We start from the raw sequence: 20,845 nt of genomic DNA, 5'->3' as shown, positions 1-20,845 counted from the left end.
TGGTTTTATTTCAAATTTTAGGTTTTTATTTATTTTTATTTACTTTTGTTTAGCTCCTACGAGGTTCATTCTCATTGGACGTATTTTACTCCTGTTGTGTCCACTGACGTCATTTTATGTCAGTTACGTCAGCATTGGTTCCTTTTATTTCCTGCATTTTTTTTTGTGTGGGGCTTTTGCTTTTCATTTGTTTGATTTGGCTGCGTCCCCCTTCGCGGATCCAGGTAGGATTTTAATCAGCTATCGGTGCTCTTTCTGCCTTCTTTATGGTTTGGATTAGTATTCACCTGGTTTTTGGTTTCTAGGTTCCGTTTTTTTCTCCATTTTTCTCGATCTCTGTATTTCCTACACTTTCCTGCTTCTCATAACAGTGCTTACTTCTGACTTCTGGTCTCTGTACTATGTTTCATTATTCATTGTGTTTTCGCTTTCCGTGTCAGTGCTTACTATTCGGCACTTTGTCTCTTCTAATTTCTCATTAATATTTAATTTCTCATTAATATTTATTTATTTTAAATTATTATTATATTTACTTTCATTTTTTAGTGTTTATACTTTGATTTTCATTTTCAGCATCATTATACTCGTGCTTTCCAAGCACTCAAAGTTGGTTTGACGTTCAGCAGAGGATTTATCGGTATGTCTCATTGTTATCCTCTTTCAGCTTTTTCAGGTTTTTTAGTTTGTTCAGCCTTTCTGTTTTACAATCATCTTACCCTCACAACATCATGGCACTACATTCTATATGTTCACATATATGCATTTTAAATACAACAGGCCATTAATATACAATTGATTTATAATCATACCATTATGTAAATAAGGAGAACTTATTATTATTATCATTTTTTCTTTTTTCCTTATTATTATTATTTTTTCTTAATTATCTTTTCTCAACCATCATGACACCACTGCATTTAGTAATGATTACATATACAGTGGGGGAAATAAGTATTTGATCCCTTGCTGATTTTGTAAGTTTGCCCACTGACAAAGACATGAGCAGCCCATAATTGAAGGGTAGGTTATTGGTAACAGTGAGAGATAGCACATCACAAATTAAATCCGGAAAATCACATTGTGGAAAGTATATGAATTTATTTGCATTCTGCAGAGGGAAATAAGTATTTAATCCCTCTGGCAAACAAGACCTAATACTTGGTGGCAAAACCCTTGTTGGCAAGCACAGCGGTCAGACGTCTTCTGTAGTTGATGATGAGGTTTGCACACATGTCAGGAGGAATTTTGGTCCACTCCTCTTTGCAGATCATCTCTAAATCATTAAGAGTTCTGGGCTGTCGCTTGGCAACTCGCATCTTCAGCTCCCTCCATAAGTTTTCAATGGGATTAAGGTCTGGTGACTGGCTAGGCCACTCCATGACCCTAATGTGCTTCTTCCTGAGCCACTCCTTTGTTGCCTTGGCTGTATGTTTTGGGTCATTGTCGTGCTGGAAGACCCAGCCACGACCCATTTGTAAGGCCCTGGCGGAGGGAAGGAGGTTGTCACTCAGAATTGTACGGTACATGGCCCCATCCATTCTCCCATTGATGCGGTGAAGTAGTCCTGTGCCCTTAGCAGAGAAACACCCCCAAAACATAACATTTCCACCTCCATGCTTGACAGTGGGGACGGTGTTCTTTGGGTCATAGGCAGCATTTCTCTTCCTCCAAACACGGCGAGTTGAGTTCATGCCAAAGAGCTCAATTTTTGTCTCATCTGACCACAGCACCTTCTCCCAATCACTCTCGGCATCATCCACGTGTTCACTGGCAAACTTCAGACGGGCCGTCACATGTGCCTTCCGGAGCAGGGGGACCTTGCGGGCACTGCAGGATTGCAATCCGTTATGTCGTAATGTGTTACCAATGGTTTTCGTGGTGACAGTGGTCCCAGCTGCCTTGAGATCATTGACAAGTTCCCCCCTTGTAGTTGTAGGCTGATTTCTAACCTTCCTCATGATCAAGGATACCCCACGAGGTGAGATTTTGCGTGGAGCCCCAGATCTTTGTCGATTGACAGTCATTTTGTACTTCTTCCATTTTCTTACTATGGCACCAACAGTTGTCTCCTTCTCGCCCAGCGTCTTACTGATGGTTTTGTAGCCCATTCCAGCCTTGTGCAGGTGTATGATCTTGTCCCTGACATCCTTAGACAGCTCCTTGCTCTTGGCCATTTTGTAGAGGTTAGAGTCTGACTGATTCACTGAGTCTGTGGACAGGTGTCTTTCATACAGGTGACCATTGCTGACAGCTGTCTGTCATGCAGGTAACGAGTTGATTTGGAGCATCTACCTGGTCTGTAGGGGCCAGATCTCTTACTGGTTGGTGGGGGATCAAATACTTATTTCCCTCTGCAGAATGCAAATAAATTCATATACTTTCCACAATGTGATTTTCCGGATTTAATTTGTGATGTGCTATCTCTCACTGTTACCAATAACCTACCCTTCAATTATGGGCTGCTCATGTCTTTGTCAGTGGGCAAACTTACAAAATCAGCAAGGGATCAAATACTTATTTCCCCCACTGTATGTACTTTGTGCATTTATAAAAATTTCCAAATTTTGTGTATCACTAATATCTATATTACATTTTATTTTAAACATATTATTATTGTTTTTATATATACTTTCTGGATTCCACTTGTGTGTGTGTTTTATCTCTATATTCCTTTATACGTCTGTAATTTTTCTTCCCTGTATAATTTTCGGAGTTTTTACTGTTGTATGTTTATTTACTTATTTGTTTATTTTTATTTGTATTGATTTTAAACTTTGTGTGTTTTTATACCCCTGAAGAAGGCATTTCTGCCGAAACACGGACCGTGTAGGGTCCCAATAAACTTTGTTTGGAGCTCTTACTCCTGTGTTTTGGCTGGTCATTTGGACTTGTTTTCTTCCACCTTGTGTTTGGTTTGCTTGCATTACTGTGGAAAGAGTGGACCCCCCTTTTCTCCCTTCCCAGTCTTCTGGATGCAACATGATGCCTGCCTGTGTGAGCCTACCAACGGCATACAGACTGCTGCTTCATAATACTAGACCCTACACTACATTATAACTTTCTAATCACATTTCTGTCTTGCCTTTTCCAGGAATTGCCAGACAGAAGAGGGGATAGTTCTGAAAAGTCCAAGGCATTGGAAATAGGAAACTTATAAGCTTATTTTCGAAAGAGAAGGGCACCCATCTTCCGACACAAATCGGGAGATGGGCATCCTTCTCTCAGGGTCGCCCAAATCGGCAAAATCGAAAGCTGATTTTGGGCGCCCTCAACTGCTTTCCATCGTGGAGACGGCCAAAGTTCATGGGGGCATTGAGCAGCGTAGTGAAGGTGGGACTGGGGTGTGCTTAAGAGATGGGTGTCCTCGGCTGATAATGGAAAAAAGAAGGGCGTTCCTGTCGAGCACTTGGGTGACTTTACTTGGTCCATTTTTTCTTGCGACCAAGCCTCAAAAAGGTGCCTGAACTGACCAGATGACCACCAGAGGGAATAGGGGATGACCTCCCCTTACTCCCCCAGTGGTCCCCAACCCCCTCCCACCCTAAAAAAAACTTTAAAAAATTTGTTTGCCAGCCTCTATGCCAGCCTCAAATGTCATACCCAGCTCCATGACAGCAGTATGCAGTTCCCTGGAGCAGTTTTAGGGGGTACTGCAGTGCACTTCAGGCAGGTGGACCCAGGCCCATCCCCCCTACCTGTTACACTTGTGGTAGTAAATGTGAGCCCTTCAAAACCCACCAGAAACCCACTGTACCCACATGTAGTGCCCCCCTTCACCCCTTAGAGCTATGGTAGTGGTGTACAGTTGTGGGGAGTGGGCTTTTGGGGGCATTTGGGGGGGCTCAGCACCCAAGTAAGGGAGCTATGCACCTGGGAGCAATATCTGAAGTCCACTGCAGTGCCCCCTAGGGTGCCCGGTTGTTGTCTTGGCATGTCAGGGGGACCAGTGCACTATGAATGCTGGCTCCTCCCATGACCAAATGGCTTGGATTTGGTCGTTTCTGAGATGGGCATCCTCGGTTTCCATTATCGCAGAAAATCGGGGACGACCATCTCTAAGGTCAACCTAAATGTTGAGATTTGGCCGTCCCCGACCATATTATCGAAATGAAAGAAGGACGCCCATCTTGTTTCGATAATACGGGTTTCCCCGCCCCTTCACAAAACCGTCCTGCGATAACAGCCCCAGGAAAACTTGGGTGCCCCGTTCAATTATGCTCCTCCACGTCCACAGAAAATACTACATACACAAGATTTGGAAGGATCCTGTTTACATTGGACCCTTCCACATTGAGGCATTATCTGCCATCGTAGTAAAATTGCAAGATCACACTTCTTGGGTACATCTTAAAGACATAAGGACTTTCCAATCTCTCCAGAATCAGGACATTACTAACGATACTGATTCAACTGCAGATGGATGCTCGTGAATGTACCCTCAATATTTTTTTTTGACTTTGTGTATTTTTGTTTTAGCACTAATCTTGATGATTCTTGAAAAATACTGTATTATCTTTTGTTAAGTTTTCATAGTTTTAGTTGCAGATTGTTTTAACATGTATATTACTTACGGAGCACTCACTATCATTACCTTTATCCTTGCCTCAGTCACCCCCACAGATGATTTTAACCCTTTTGGCTCCACCTTTGATTACACGGAAAAAGGCCTAGACCCCCAGGAGGTGGATAAATATTACGCTTTGGGACATTATTTATTTATTACATTTGTATCCCACATTTTCCCACCTATTTGCAGGCTCAATGTGGCTTACATAGTACCGTAAAGGCGTTCACCAATTCTGGTATGAACAAATAAAAAGTGATGTGGGAGAATAAAGTTCATGTGTAACAGACACATTAGGGAATCGTAGGGAGGAAGAGTTAATATGTGTCCATTACGAGCTTTGGTTTCGTTGTGTTGCAGGGTTCAGGCATTTAAGTTGGATCGGTAGGGTATGCCTTTTTGAACAGGTTAGTTGTTAGTGATTTCCGGAAGATTAGGTGGTCATACATTGTTTTCATGGCGTTTGGTAATGCGTTCCATTGTTGTGTGCTTATATAGGAAAAGCTAGATTCATAAGTTGATTTGTATTTGAGTCCTTTGCAGCTTGGGTAGTGGAGATTTAGGTATGTTCGTGTTGATCCTGTTGTGTTTCTGGTTGGTAGGTCTATGAGGTCTGTCATGTATCCCGGGGCTTCGCCATAGATAATTTTATGAACCAGTTAAAATTACCATAAAATTTAATGCGACCGATGAGACAGTCACATTGCAATTAGATGTTTGTAGACTAACCTCCTGTGGATCTTTGATTTGGCAACAATGGTATTTCAAATATCCTGTTTACCTATGCTTGTATGAAGAAATGCTTAATTATACTTCTCCCTGCCCTCACTGGGGAAGTATATGGTGGTATTGCGGAAATAGAACTCTGTACCCCACCTTACCCTCCAATTGGTGACAATGTGCTTTAGTTGGCAATTAAAATTCAATGTGAAGAAACGCAAAATGATGCACTTAGGGAGTAGAAATCCACGAGAGACGTATGTGTTAGGCAGTGAGTGTCTGATATGTACGGACGGGGAGAGGGATCTTGGGGTGATAGTATCTGAGGATCTGAAGGTGACAGTGTGATAAGGGCAGTGGCTGTAGCTAGAAGGTTGCTAGGCTGTATAGAGAGAGGTGTGACCAGCAGAAGAAAGGAGGTGTTGATGCCCCTGTACAAGTCGTTGGTGAGGCCCCACCTGGAGTATTGTGTTCAGTTTTGGAGGCCGTTTCTTGCTAAGGATCTAAAAAGAATCGAAGCGGTGCAAAGAAAAGGTACGAGAATGGTATGGGATTTGCGTTACATGATGTATGAGGAGAGACTTGCTGACCTGAACATGTATACCATGGAGGAAAGGAGAAACGGGTGATATGATACAGACGTTCAAATATTTGAAAGATATTAATCCGCAAACGAACCTTTTCCGGAGATGGGAAGGTGGTAGAACTAGAGGACATGAAATGAGATTGAAGGGGGGCAGACTCAAGAAAAATGTCAGGAAGTATTTTTTCACGGAGAGAGTGGTGGATGCCTGGAATGCCCTCCCGCGGGAGGTGGTGGAGATGAAAACAGTAACTGAATTCAAACATGCGTGGGATAAACATAAAGGAATCCTGTTGAGAAGGAATGGATCCTCAGAAGCTTAGCCGAGATTGGGTGGTGGAGCCGGTGGTGGGAGGCGGGGCTGGTGGTTGGGAGGTGGGGCTAGTGCAGGGCAGACTTCTACGGTCTGTGCCCTGAAAATGACATACAAATCAAGGTAAGGTATACACAAAAAGTAGCACATATGAGTTTATCTTGTTGGGCAGACTGGATGAATCGTGCAGGTCTTTTTCTGCCGTCATCTACTATGTTACTATGTTACTATGTTCAACTAGTAGTCTCTATCACGATAGCATTACAACATTCTGATAAACCAGCTCCCTCTAGGAGAAAGTGGGATATTCTTTTGATGATAGAATTTATATTGACTCTATAGGTGTGCCAAGGGGGGTGCCAGAGGAATTTAAGGCTCGCAACCAGATAGCTGCAGGTTTTGAATCTGTACTGTTTTGGTGGTCTACAATTAATAAGAATGTTGATTGGATTAATTACATTTATTATAATCAACAGCGCTTCATTAATTATACTCGAGATGCAGTTAAAGGTATTGCTGTTCAATTAGATGCCACATGAACTTGCTGAGAATTCTGGTGTAGATACCACCTGGATAAGGTGGATGGACAATATGTTTGGGAAATGGAAAACTTTCATATTATCTGGTTTGACCACCTTGATAATTGTTACTGCTGTATTTGTACTATTTGGCTGTTGTGTAATACCCTGTATTAAGAGTTTAGTGCAACAATTAATTGAAACTGAAAGACTACATATTAACGCATTTAAAATGTTGAAGATAATGCTTAAATTTTTTGTGTTCTCTTTTCTGCATTATTCTCCTCTAGGATTATTTAGATGGGGAGGCATTGTAAGTAACATAAGGCCAGGGGAAGGTTAAACAGGGGCAATATATACATATATATATATATATATATATATATATATATATATATATAGTTCACTACAACCACCTTATCCTGTTACCCATAGCCCAATACCTGTAAAAAAAAAAAAAGTTTTTTTTGACATTGTGACTCACACCTATAATCTCCATAACCTTAATATACACCTGAGAAAGAACTTATGGTTCCCTTCCGGAGCGGATGGGATTATAGCTGAAGTTCTAAATAAGTGAAGCCCTTGCTTTCAAGGCCTTCAAGGGGGAAGATATAGAATTATGAGCACAGTCATGACTATGGAAAGGGTCAAAAGGCCAGATTGATAAGCCTGCATGACTCTAGAATTTATGATCTATTATGATACCCTTACGGGCAAGCAGGCTTGGGAAAGAAACTAGTGTAAACAACAGGAAGAATGTGGTTTAACATGTTAAGGGAAGCAGATGGTGAGAACCAGATAATAATCTATGAGAAGGATAATTTGCAGAAAAAGTCATGTAACTCATTGTCTGAAACAAACGATATAAGCAGCCGGATCAGAACAGTATTTCAGAGAAACAGTCACAGTGAACATCTTTTTATGTAACTGTACTGATCTCTCATGAGAAACTATTAATTGCAACTGTATTTGATAAGTAAATAAACAATTGACTTTCTCATATGCACATAGCCCTGGTTTCTTTTATTCCACCCAAATTATTGATGGCTGGTACATGCTAATTTGGGAAGGGTACAAACGCCACGCTCAGCATTTCTCTACTACTCATGACCAAGTGTGGGTTTTGACCCTTGCAGCAGGCACACATGCTTGATGTGTTGGATTTACTGACTAGGTTAAAGGTCTTATATTGACTTTCTGGAATCCTTGTTCCTTCTTTTGCCTCAGAAATTTAAATGTGGCATAGTATTTAACAGGATGCCAATGCAGTGCTCACAGCAGAACAATAATAAGAGATCACCATAAAAGGTGGAAATGTAGGCATGATTTAAAGAAATTAAAAGAGGGTAGGGTCAGTAAGACCAACAAGAAAAGCTTAAGGGTGCTGAAAGCATGTCTCACTTGTTCATCCATTCACAGAGGTGGGAATTTGCCTGGTTTTGCCTTTTAAAAATACTGTGGTGCCAATGGAGCAGCACAGCACAGCTGTGGGTACAAAGGAAAAAACTGGCATCTGCATAAAAGATTGATCTGGTGGAAGAGGGCTTGGACTGGAATGGAGCTGGGCTGGGGGTGGTGTAAGGGGAAGGAAGTAAGATTGGAAGGAAGCTAATACCATGGCTAGAGGGGCTGAGACAGGAAATGAAAGGGAGCTAATGGTGCCATAGGGAAAGGGAGAGAAACTTGAAGGGTGGCGATATTGAGACTGGAACTGGAAAGGGTTGATGCAATGTGGGACAGAGGCTGAAAACGGACTGATGGTGTGGCATGGGGGATGATGATAGGGCTGGAAGTGGGCTGATCCTGGGCTAGAAGGGGGCTGGGATGGGCAGATTGTGGGAGGAAAGGGGTAGATGCTGGGATCCAGCGACCTCAATTAAGTGTTAATTAAGGTGTGGGGAAGTAGAATACTTGCATAGGTTGCTGAGTCAGCTTCAAAGAGCCTGTTTAAAAGAGGCCCCTTAGATTCAAAACTATATAAAGAGGAAAGGTCCCACTGAACTTTTTTTCTGAGAAGTTCCGAGAGAAGAGAGCATTTCTCTGGTAAGTGAACGCTATTTTGCTTTGTGCTTTGAGAACTTAAAGATTGGGGTTTAAAGGAGGAATTATTGTGTTAGGTAAAATAAAAATATAAAAAGCAAATTTTATCAACTAATCTCCATAGTCTTTTTCACTTAGTTTTAAAAACTTTGTACCACAGCATTAACAGATAGAATCTAACAGGCACTGCAGGATCTAGTTTAGTATTAAGGGGGAATAAAAAGAGAGAAAGAGAGAGAGAGAGAGAGAGAGAGAGAAGGAAAAGCAAGCAGGACCTAGTTTAGTATTAAGGGGAGAATAAAAAGAGAGAGAGCGAGAAAAGCAAGCATCATTAACTAGTTGCCTTAGAGGGGCATAATCGAACGCGAACGCCTATCCCATGGGCGTCTACAGTGCTTTTTTTGTGCCAGTACGCAACGGTATGGCGTACCGGCACCTTTTTTTGCCCCCCCCCCCCACCGGCGAGTCCTGCACTTCCTTTCAGTCCCCTACTTACTTTTTTTTTTTAAGACTCAGCAGCGCGAACGGTGCAGGCAGCGAATGAAAGAGGCTGTCAGCGTCTGAGCTTCCCTCTGCGAGTCCCGCCTACGTTGCTTCAACTTCCTGTTTCCGCATAGGCAGGATTCGCAGAGCGAAGCTCCGACGCTGACAGCCTCTTTCAATCGCTGCCTGCATGGTCGCCGGGGAGAGAGCCGAAAGGGGGAGGCAGAAAGGAGCCGTCTGCTGTAAGGAGCCACCATGAGAGAATACAAAGTGGTTGTGCTTGGATCGGGCGGAGTGGGCAAATCACAGAATCGTTCATAGAGAAATTAAATATGATCCGATCATAGAAGATTTCTACCGGAAAGAGATAGAGGTGGACTCCTCGCCTTCGGTGCTGGAGATTCTGGATACGGCCGGGACAGAGCAGTTCGCTTCCATGCACGATCTGCACTTTAAAAATGGACAAGGGTTTATTTTGGTTTGCAGCCTGGTCAACCAGCAGAGCTTTCAGGGCATCAAGCCCATGAAGAATCAGATTATCCGAGTGAAAAGGTACGAGAGGTTGCCGATGACCCTGGTGGGCAATAAAGTGAATTTAGACGGGAAAAGGGAGGTCTCATACAGAGAGGGCAAAGCTCTGGCCGATGAATGGAATTGCCCCTTCATGGAAACTTCTGCCAACCAAAGTCTGGGTGGATGAACTCTTTGCAGAGATTGTCAGGCAAATGAACTATGCTTCTCAGCCAAACGGAGACAATCAGTGCTGATCGTCCTTTGTAATTCTCTGAAACCGCTAAGAGGTTTACAAGGCACTACATTACAGAGGGGAGGGCAGGCAATAGAGAATTGCTGGACGGGGAAGGGAGGGGAGAATCGCTGGACATGGATGGGAGGGGAAGGCAGGGAAGAGAGAATTGCTGGACATGGATGGGAGGAGAGGGGAGAGAGGAGAATCGCTGGACATGGATGGGAAGGGAGGGCAGGGAAGAGAGGAAAATCGCTGGGCATGGAAAAGAGGAGAATTGCTGGACATGGATGAGAGGGGAGGGATGAGAATCACTGGACAGGGATGGGAGGGGAGGGCAGGGCAGGGCAGGGGAAAGAGGAGAATTGCTGGACATGGATGGAGAGGAGAACAAGAGATAGAGGAGAATTGCTGGACATGGATGGATGGAGGGGTTGGCGGGGAGAGAGGAGAAATGCTGGACTTGTGTGGAGGAGAGGGGAGAGAGAATTATTGCTTTATATGGATACAGGGGAGGGAAGAGAGGAGAAATGCTGGACATGGATGGAGAGGAGGAGAGAGGAGAAGTGCTGGACATGGATGGAGGGGTGGAAAGAAAAAAGAAGATGTACATGGATGGAGATGAGGGAAAGAGAAGAAAGGAGAAAAACTGCACATGGATGGAGAAAATAGGCAAAAGCTGGATCCACGTTATACCTCCTCCAGTCAATTCCATGGAGGAGGCCTCAGCTTTTACTTATGGATGTAGGGCAATAAATGAAGAAGAAAGGAGGAAAGTAAAGAAATAAATGGAAAGGAAGCTCTGGAAATGAAGTTAAAGGAACAGATAGAGAGCAGCAGAATCAGAGAATGGGACCAATATGGAAAGAAAAACAAAGTCACCAGACAACAAAGGTAGAAAAAATCATTTTATTTTCATTTTAGTGTTTGAAATATGTCCAATTTGAGAAATTACATCTGCTGTCTTATTTTGCACTGGGTATATTGGTATACGTTACTGGTATGTTCAGCAAGTCTATTCCTTAATTGTCTCTTGGTATGTCCGATATATGCGCCATAGCTGGTATAAGGGGTGTGGCTAATGTAGGTGTGGCTATCATAGGGGTGGAGCCATATGTGGTGACCTCACCCAAAATGAGTACCGGCACCTTTTTTTCTACAAAAAAACCACTGGGCGTCTATGTCCAAAAACGGGTACGTGAAGAGGAGGAACAGACCGTATTTTTGAAAAAAATGGACGTCCATCTTTTTTTTCGATAATACGGTTTGTACGGACCAAATCCCATGGATTTGTTCGTTTCTGAGCTGGGCGTTTGTTTTTTTAAGCGATAATAGAAACTAAAACTAGCCAGCTCTAAAACGCCCCAATCCGAACCATTTGGTCATGGGAAGGGCCAGGATTCGTAGTACACTGGCCCCCTTGACATGCCAGGACACCAACTGGGCACCCTAGAGGTCAGTGTGGTGGACCTCCGAAACAGCTCCCACATGCATAGCTCCCTTACCACGGGAGCTGAGCCCCCAACCCCCTCCCCAAAACCCACTACCCACAAATGTACAACACTACCATAGCTCTTAGGGGTGAAGGGGGCACCTACATGTGGGTACAGTGGGTTTTGGAGGCCTCCCATTTACCAGCACAAGTGTTACAGGCAGTGGCGTAGCCAGACCTGACATTTTGGGTGGGCCCAGAGCTAATATGGGTGGGCACTAGATATATATAGGTGTGAGTAGTTTTTTGGGGGATCCTAAATCATTTTTAATAAACAGTCTGCCCAACAGCTGTCCTACAGCAACATAAACCACATACATATTCGGAACCTATGTTGCAAACCTTAAAACCACCATACCGAGAATACAAAACACTCAGGACCTATAGAGCAATTCTACCATACCATAAGCAGTTATTTCTACGAGTCACACAAGGAAAAGGAAAGCATCTTAAACACTACAGTGAGCACTAGAACATCAATTCACCTATTGTAAAATGAAACCAGATCTTCCCTTTCATCTTTCACCATTTTTCTTTTTTCCGTCCTTTTCTTTCCTTCCTTTCCCCTCTCTTCCATTTCCTTTTTTGACCCTTTCCACTTTCCTGTCCTCATTTTTCTTCTTTTCTCCCTTTCCATCCTTCCCCCTTCTTCTTCTTCTTTTCCCTCCTCACCTTCCCTTCTCTCTCCTTCCCCCTTTTCTCCTTTCCCCTACCAACCTTTCTCCTTCCCCTTCTATCATGCCCTTTTTCTTCCACTTTTCCCTTTCCACCTCCCTTCTTTCCTCTTCCCCTCCTCTTCTCTTTTCCATTCCCTTTCCCCTTCTCTTCTCTCTTTTCAACTAGTATAGGGCCACCAAAACAGACACCAGATGCAGATGTGATTCCATATGCCCCAATGAAAGGAGAGTTTAATTTTACTTCCATTGAATTTCAGTATATTCCATCTTTATAACACCAGGCTTCCCAATCCCAAAGGCAGATTACAGAAACAGTTAAGATCAAGGAACATTCTCACAGAAATTTTGCAATGTGTATTGTTTAGAACAGCATAGAAAAATGAGCATAAAATACAGAGAATTATAACTGCTGTTTCTACTAGCTATAATCACGTTTAAGCTGTTTTACTGATGTTCACTTTTTATTTCATGATATTTACTTAAACCTAGATACAGGAAACTTTTAAATAAATTAAAAAGCTGTCAAATAAGTAAAAAGAAAATAAAATCTTAGGAAGGAACACCTCATCTTCTGTTTTCTCCAACTTCCTGGCTGCCCTGTCTGTGCTGCGTCGGGGATGGGTCAGGAGAGCTTCTGCAAGTGCCACGGAGGTGGACTTGACCCGACCCATCCAATTCCAGGATCCATTATCCCCCCACCCAGTAGCCCACACCACACACGCAGTCAGCACCCACAGCGGGAACTGTGTCGGTGGTCGCCTGGTCGCGGTCCCTACCTTAAAAAGAAGAGGCTTCAGTTGTTTGATGATGACATTAGTCAGTCAGGCAGAGGCTGAGCGTCAGTCTCACCTCACGCAGCCAACAGGCCAAGCCAGCGCTGCCACTGCCGTCGTCGTCAAACAGCTGGGCTGATTATCCGAGGCATTCTGTCTGTGGTACCAGGTGGCGGGTGGCGGTGCAGCGCATGTTCATAGGCGCCACGTGCAACTGCCAGGGGAAATAAGTACATAAGTAATGCCATACTGGGAAAAGACCAAGGGTCCATCGAGGCCAGCATCTTGTCCACGACAGCGACCAATCCAGGCCAAGGGCACCTGGCAAGCTTCCCAAACGTACAAACATTCTATACATGTTATTCCTGGGATTTTGGATTTTTCCAAGTCCGTTTAGTAGCGGTTTATGGACTTGTCCTTTAGGAAACCGTCCAACCCCTTTTTAAACTCTGCTAAGCTAACCGCCTTCACCACATTTTCCGGCAATGAATTCCAGAGTTTAATTACTCGTTGGGTGAAGAAAAATTTTCTCCGATTTGTTTTAAATTTACTACACTGTAGTTTAATCGCATGCCCCCTAGTCCTAGTATTTTTGGAAAGCATGAACAGACGCTTCACATCCACCTGTTCCACTCCACTCATTATTTTATATACCTCTATCATGTCTCCCCTCAGCCGTCTCTTCTCCAAGCTGAATAGCCCTAGCCTCCTTAGTCTTTCTTCATAGGGAAGTCGTCCCATCCCCGCTATCATTTTAGTCGCCCTTCGCTGCACCTTTTCCAATTCTACTATATCTTTCTTGAGATGCGGCGACCAGAATTGAACACAATACTCAAGGTGCGGTCGCACCATGGAGCGATACAACGGCATTATAACATCCTCACACCTGTTTTCCATACCTTTCCTAATAATACCCAACATTCTATTCGCTTTCCGAGCCGCAGCAGCACACTGAGCAGAAGGTTTCAGCATGTTATCGACGACGACACCCAGATCCCTTTCTTGGTCCGTAACTCCTAACGTGGAACCTTGCATGACGTAGCTATAATTCGGGTTCTTTTTTCCCACATGCATCACCTTGCACTTGCTCACATTAAATGTCATCTGCCATTTAGCCGCCCAGTCTCCCAGTCTCGTAAGGTCCTCTTGTAATTTTTCACAATCCTGTCGCGAGTTAACGACTTTGAATAACTTCGTGTCATCAGCAAATTTAATTACCTCGCTAGTTACTCCCATCTCTAAATCATTTATAAATGTATTAAAAAGCAGCGGTCCTAGCACAGACCCCTGAGGAACCCCACTAACTACCCTTCTCCATTGTGAATACTGCCCATTTAACCCCACTCTCTGTTTCCTATCCTTCAACCAGTTTTTAATCCACAATAGGACATTTCCTCCTATCCCATGACCCTCCAATTTCCTCTGTAGCCTTTCATGAGGTACCTTGTCAAACGCCTTTTGAAAATCCAGATACACAATATCAACCGGCTCCCCTTTGTCCACATGTTTGTTTACTCCTTCAAAGAATTGAAGTAAATTGGTCAGGCAAGATTTCCCCACACAAAAGCCTTGCTGACTCGGTCTCAGTAATCCATGTCCTTGGATGTGCTCTGTAATTTTGTTTTTAATAATAGCCTCTACCATTTTCCCCGGCACCAACGTCAGACTCACCGGTCTATAATTTCCCAGATCTCCCCTGGAGCCTTTTTAAAAAATGGGCGTTACATTGGCCACCCTCCAATCTTCCGGTACCACGCTCGATTTTAAGGATAAGTTGCATATCACTAGCAGTAGCTCCGCAAGCTCATTTTTCAGTTCTATCAGTACTCTAGGATGAATACCATCCGGTCCAGGAGATTTGCTACTCTTCAGTTTGCCAAATTGCCCCATTACGTCCTCCAGGTTTACCGTGAAGTCAGTAAGTTTCTCCGACTCGTCCGCTTGAAAATGGGGGGAAATGGTGCTGCTGCACAGCGCATGTGCACATAGGCGCCTTTTTTTTTTACAAATTTGGGGGAGTGACCACCTTAAAAAAAATCTGTGAAGCAGTTTGACAGGCAGCGCTTCGCGTCTGCCCTGCGTGCATTGCAAAAGAAGGAAATCGTCTTCGGGCCTTCCCTCACTGTGTCCCGCCTTCCGAGGGCGGGACACAGTGAGGGAAGGCCCGAAGATGATTTCCTTCTTTTGCAATGCACGCAGGGCAGACGCGAAGCGCTGCCTGTCAAACGGCTTCACAGATTTTTTTTTTAAATGCCCGATTTTCCGAGCGCTGACTGGGCGGGACTGAGAGATTGGGTGGCCCTGGGCCCACCCAGGCCCACCCGTAGCTACGCCCATGGTTACAGGTAGGGGGGATGGCCTGGGTCCGCCTGCCTGAAGTGCATTGCGGTACCCACTAAAAGTGCTCCAGGCCTTTAGGACTTGTTGCTGCTGTACAACCTTGGCACACCAGTTGACACCTGAAGACTAATGTTTCCGAAAACGTCCTTTATTCAAATAAGCACGTTTACTCACAGTTAACTGCAGATCAGATGTTGTGCCCCACTGGCAAAGAGTCTCCCTGGTACTGAGATTAGCAGTAGGTCAGAGCTGGCAGAATGCTGTACAATGCCCACTTTCAGTAACGTGGGTAACACATTAATGGGAGGTAAAACTGGCTTACAAAAATGGCCACTACCTCATGGACTACCGGAAGCAAAACAGGGCACACTCTGACCCAGTATGCAGAGGGAAAAACACCAACATAATTCCTAAGCGTGCCCAGCTCAGATAGCGATTAGGAACACATGGTTTCGATTATGAGTAGATAAGTATGGGCGTCTCCACCTGCCTTCCCTTTCTTCATTGCCATTTTACCTGCCATTTCCTGCACTTAGACCTTGCCCGTTGTTCGTAATAATAATTTACAGGGTTTTACCCTCACTTATATGAAGGTATGTGTTTAGCAATGTATGCTTGGGTACACCTGTGTATTTAGGGGGGGGGGGGGAATTATTGTTGGCCCTCAGCCACCACGCCTTCCGTTTCCTGTCTTCCACATCCCCTGATGCTCCCTTCCTTTCTCCCATTCTCTCTGCCTGGTTGTAGCAGGCAGTGTGTGGGGGCCAAGAATTTAGTACAGTCGGCCCAAATCAAGCACCCCTCGGTAAGGGTCATTTCAATCAGGGAGATGTGCAGCTAATATTCCAGAAGATAAAAGGCGCACTACACAGTCTTGAAACAGACGTTCATGGTAAGCTCTCATTTGTCTGCCACCTCTTCTCTTTGTGCTCATAGTCAAGGAGTGTGCATTCACTGTATGTATGTAGTCTGGAGTCAGATGTTAGGTAGCTCTCTTTTCACCAGGTTCCTGTGCACTGTACTGTGGGGTTGGCAGGTCCTCAGTGGTGTGGGCCAGCTGTTGGAGGTGCTGTATTGGTTCCCGGTAGCTTCCATCTTCCTTGTTTATGTGGTGTACCCCAGTCCCCATTTATGAAGTGGCCACCCATTCTCAAGGTCCATAGGCGGGGGAGGGGAGAATGATTAATGCAATGGATGTGTATAGCACATTATGGAACACCTTCCTAAATTGCTCCATAGGTAGTAGGGTAGGGAACATGCACATTACATTGTTTTTAATCGGTAGCCTGGACAAAATGATCGAGGTGGCTACAGGTAGTGCCACTGAGGCCTATGACGTGGTGGTGAGGGAGAGGGGTGTGTGTACAGGTACCAACCCAAAGTAACTGGTGGTGGTTAAAGCCTGGTGGCTGCTGTGGCCTAGTGGTTAGAGCACCAGCCTTATAATCATAAGGTTGCTGGTTCAAATCCCACCTAAGGCAAGTCACTTCAGGGACAAAGTTTGACACAAACCCAGAATACTTGAATGTAACACACCTTGATCGACTACTGGAGAAAGTGTGATCACACCTGCAAATAATGAGCACCATTTTTATTTGTGCCCTTCCCTAACACAAGTATTACATTGCAACTGTGATGAAGTAACCATCCATCTATTGGGTTTCCCATTGTTTCCCTTTTGCTCCTCAGCATTATATACCATAGCTGATGTATTCAATGTGAAAATATGAGCCAGCTGTTTGTAGGTCCTTCTTGGCCCCCCCCCCACCCCCCACCAATGTGGCTTGTGGGTAAGGATATGTGTCCATCAGACAGCAAACACTGTGTATGTGGTACCTGGAGTTATGTGGAAGTGTGTACCTGGCAGATCACACGTGGTACACTATTAATCTCTTATTGATGGCACTCTGTATTGTGGGTCAGTATGGTGGAGGGGAGGGAGGAAGGGAGAGAGAGATGCTGGCTGGCCATTTTTATTCATGAACACAAATATCCATCCAGCCTCCCCGGCCCAACCCCCCTGCACATATGGCCATGCAGGTTGGAATGAACAGGTGGCGTTCTGTATGGCCAACATTCTCAGACATACATCACCTTCTCATTCACACAGCACATTTAATGCTATGCATATTGCTGCCTCCTTCCTCTCAACTCAACAGCACCATTTGGTGATATGTAATGCACAAGGGAGACAAACACACACACACACCCTGATAGTTATATTGTAACAGAAACATTTATTTCCCCCCCACCCCCACCCCTACAAAATAAGCCCCAACAATGCCCTCCTCCCCCCCACAACTCCCCACACACCCCAACAATTCCCTCCCCCACCCCCCACAGAACCCCCAACATTTCCCTCCCCCACACACACAACCCCAACAATTCCCTCCCCCACCCCCCACAGAACCCCCAACATTTCCCTCCCCCCACACACACAACCCCAACAATTCCCTCCCCCACCCCCCACAGAACCCCCAACATTTCCCTCCCCCCACACACACAACCCCAACAATTCCCTCCCCCACCCACTCCCCACACCCCCAACAGGCCCCCCCTATTTAAATTAAGGGCGGCCACGCCCTCTGAGCAAGGCCCTCTGTAGCAGGGCAATGAGCAGCCCCAGCAGTACCCTTAGTGGGCCCTGGAGCTGCTCATTGCCCTGCCGTAGGGCTCTCACCTCCTGCAGCAGCTGGTGCTGGCCAACTAAAAGCTGCTGCTGGCCATGTACCAGCTGCTGCAGGAGCCGCACTACAGTAGCAGGGCCAAAGGCTGGAGGTGGGCCAGGGGACACTGAAGATGGCCCAGGGGATGGAGGTGGGCCAGGCGATGGCGCTGGCTGAGGGGAGGGAGAGGCCTCATACGGAGCTGCAGGTGGGGAGGGGTCCTCATGAATGTTCTGATCCTCATCTATGATGAGGACTCCCTCCTCCGAGTCCGAGTCCTCCTCCTCCTCCTGGTGGGCCGCCTCCTGGCCTGGCTGCTCCTCCTCCTCATCCAGGTGCCCCTCCTCTTGGTGTTCCTCCTCCTGATCCTCGTGCTCCTCCTCCTCCTGCTGCTCCTCCTCCTCCTCCTGGAGGTGGTGGCCCTCCTCATCCTCCCGGTCAGCTTCCTGCTGGTGGAGCCCTGTGTATGTAAAAGGAGTGTGATTGAGATCAGTGCATACACCATGGCTTGCATAGTGCAGTAGCTGGGTGGCGTGAGGCAGGGGATGGGGCAGGGTGTGGTGAGGCGTAGCCTATGCCCATGGGGAATGAGCTGCATCAGATGACATGAAACAGAACCCTGGACCCTCCTCTGACACACACCACGCAGGACATGTTGCCATCCCAAATTCATTGCTGACCAGCATGTTTGCATTGTGAGATGCAACGAGGGGTTGATGGGCAGTTGTTGTAGGAGTTATTGGGGGGGGGGGCAGTGGGAAGGGTGTTGAGCACAATTCTTTTATGTGATTTAGGCCATAACATGCAGTACAAGTAGGGCCTCAGGCAGCTGTACCAGGACACACTAATCAGCCACCACAGTAAGGGGAATAGTAAAGTGTGGCATATCATCTCATTCATCTCGGGGGGATGGTCGGACGTTGCAGGCACGCTCATGGGAGAACCCCTGCAACCTGCATCCTTGATCTGGGACAGATATGGTATTACTTACTAGGTGGCTATTAGGCAGATGGGAATTGATATTGTACAACACATTTGCTTTATTCATGAAATGTATGTAGTAATCTGTACAGGTGTCCTGTTTTTGAATACTTACGGCGAGCCCTGAGGTGCCTTCGCACCGCCCGGATGAGGTCGGGCCTCTCCCGCCTCACCCGGCGGAACCGCCTCCTCAGGGACTCCAGGTCCCGGTGGACTCCAAAGCGTCTGTAAGATATAAGTTTGTAGAGCAGGGGTCAGGGGTGTTGGTCCTTTTTGTCCTCTGCACACATTCATTTGCTATTCACATACCAGAGAGAGAGGGTCTACAGTGTTGGGGGGGGGGGGCACCTCCATTGGTAGTGAATCATAGGAGCCACCTTTTTACCATTTTGGGGGGTGGAACCCCCAGTGGAGATGACCCCTCCCTCCATACATATTTGATATTAGGGGTGGGGTGGTCAAGCACCCACAGCAGCCACCGAGTTGGTTCCTATGCAGATGATGCCAGAGGGCCAGACAGTACCATTTGTATACATTATAATGTATGCTTGTTAAACTACTTTATTGTGTTATCATGACCATGTTATAAAGTATGGTATAGGTTTCATTGGTCTCATGCTTCCACTATTCGGAGGCGTTGTAACCCACTGGCTGCAAAGAGGGGTTGGAAAATGTGGCCTTCACATAACTAACGAAATTGTCACATAACACTAATAGAATAGTCACATACCTAACCTAACGAAATACATTCTTGTAGGGATGTGGGAATGGTGGTCGTTTCAATAACATACAAATTATTAGTGATTGTGCATGTTCCTATATTACTCATGATCCTTGCATGGACACTCCAGTTACTGCTGGTAACAGTGATGACGGAGCTGTTATATGTGTAGGTACAGGAGGGGAGGGGGGTTGGGCCATAACCTTACCTTTCTAGCCTTTCCCGGATACGGGACCAGGCTCGCATGGCCTGCAGCCTGGGGGGCAGGTGGTGGTGCTGGATGAAAAGGCGATGCCGGTGCCTTAGGCAGAGCCGGACAAGCAGCAGGTTCTCCTCTTCTCCAAAATTTGGCTCCCTGCGTTGTGCCATTTTTCCACGTGTTGGAAAAGAAGTGCCTTATATAGACGACCTTGCGTGAGGGACGTCGTTTCATGCACAGCTCCATATATGGATGACCATTCCATATATGGCCCCTATCAGCACGTGGACGCCCTCGTAAGCATAGACGTCTTTGACGTGCACATGCCTGCAGGAGTGTGAAACGTGCCTTATATAGATGAGTATGACGCACCCCACCCGACCCTTTTCACATATACACAATATGCATTTACTGCATGTTCAGTAGGTGTACAGTGCATGCAGATCCGGACATTCAGATGGGCACATATGATGAAAGTATGGGTGGAGCAGCATGATATGTCTGTAGTTGACACATATATGCGTTCCTCATATATTTCCGTACCTGGATGGCCTGAACAACATGTACTGTACTTGCGATACACCTATGTACATTATTTTACACACCACGTGATTTGGTCGTTTGCACCTGCAATAATCGACCATCTTAGGGCGCCCAATTTAGTCACGCTTATGCGCTCGTCATTTGATTGTTTTCTTACAGGGATAATCGATTATCGAAAAACGCCCACACTATTTTTCCATTATACAGGTCTATTTTTGGACGTTTTCGTAAGAATGTCCTAATTCGTACTTGGACGATCTTTCCATTATGCCCCTCTATGTATGTTACCGATTTGTTCACCCACGGGAGAAAGACGCTCATCTCCCGATTTGGGTCAAAATATGAGCGTCTTTCTCTTTTGAAAATAAGCTGGATAGTGTACAAGCCCTTTTCCCATAGTTTTAAACTGAAATTTTCTCTAGGAATAGGCATTTTTCCCATAGTTTTAAACAAACCTTTTCTAGAGGTAGAAACTAAACAGCCA

At 45.4% G+C, this 20,845-nt stretch overlaps 1 protein-coding gene and 1 pseudogene across 1 annotated transcript in view; one reads left to right on the top strand and one right to left on the bottom strand.

The window, feature by feature from the left end:
• Nucleotides 1-20,845, bottom strand: part of NRROS (negative regulator of reactive oxygen species) — a 120,644-nt gene that overhangs the window by 25,245 nt on the left and 74,554 nt on the right. The gene's annotated exons all lie outside the window — the stretch shown is intronic.
• Nucleotides 1,413-9,991, top strand: LOC115478926 (annotated as a pseudogene).

The sequence above is a fragment of the Microcaecilia unicolor genome, chromosome 10 (assembly GCF_901765095.1).
Source record: "Microcaecilia unicolor chromosome 10, aMicUni1.1, whole genome shotgun sequence".
In the NCBI taxonomy this organism is placed as follows: Eukaryota; Metazoa; Chordata; class Amphibia; order Gymnophiona; family Siphonopidae; genus Microcaecilia; species Microcaecilia unicolor.
Note: the sequence above shows the minus strand (reverse complement) of the source record. Positions and strands in the feature narration are given on the sequence as shown.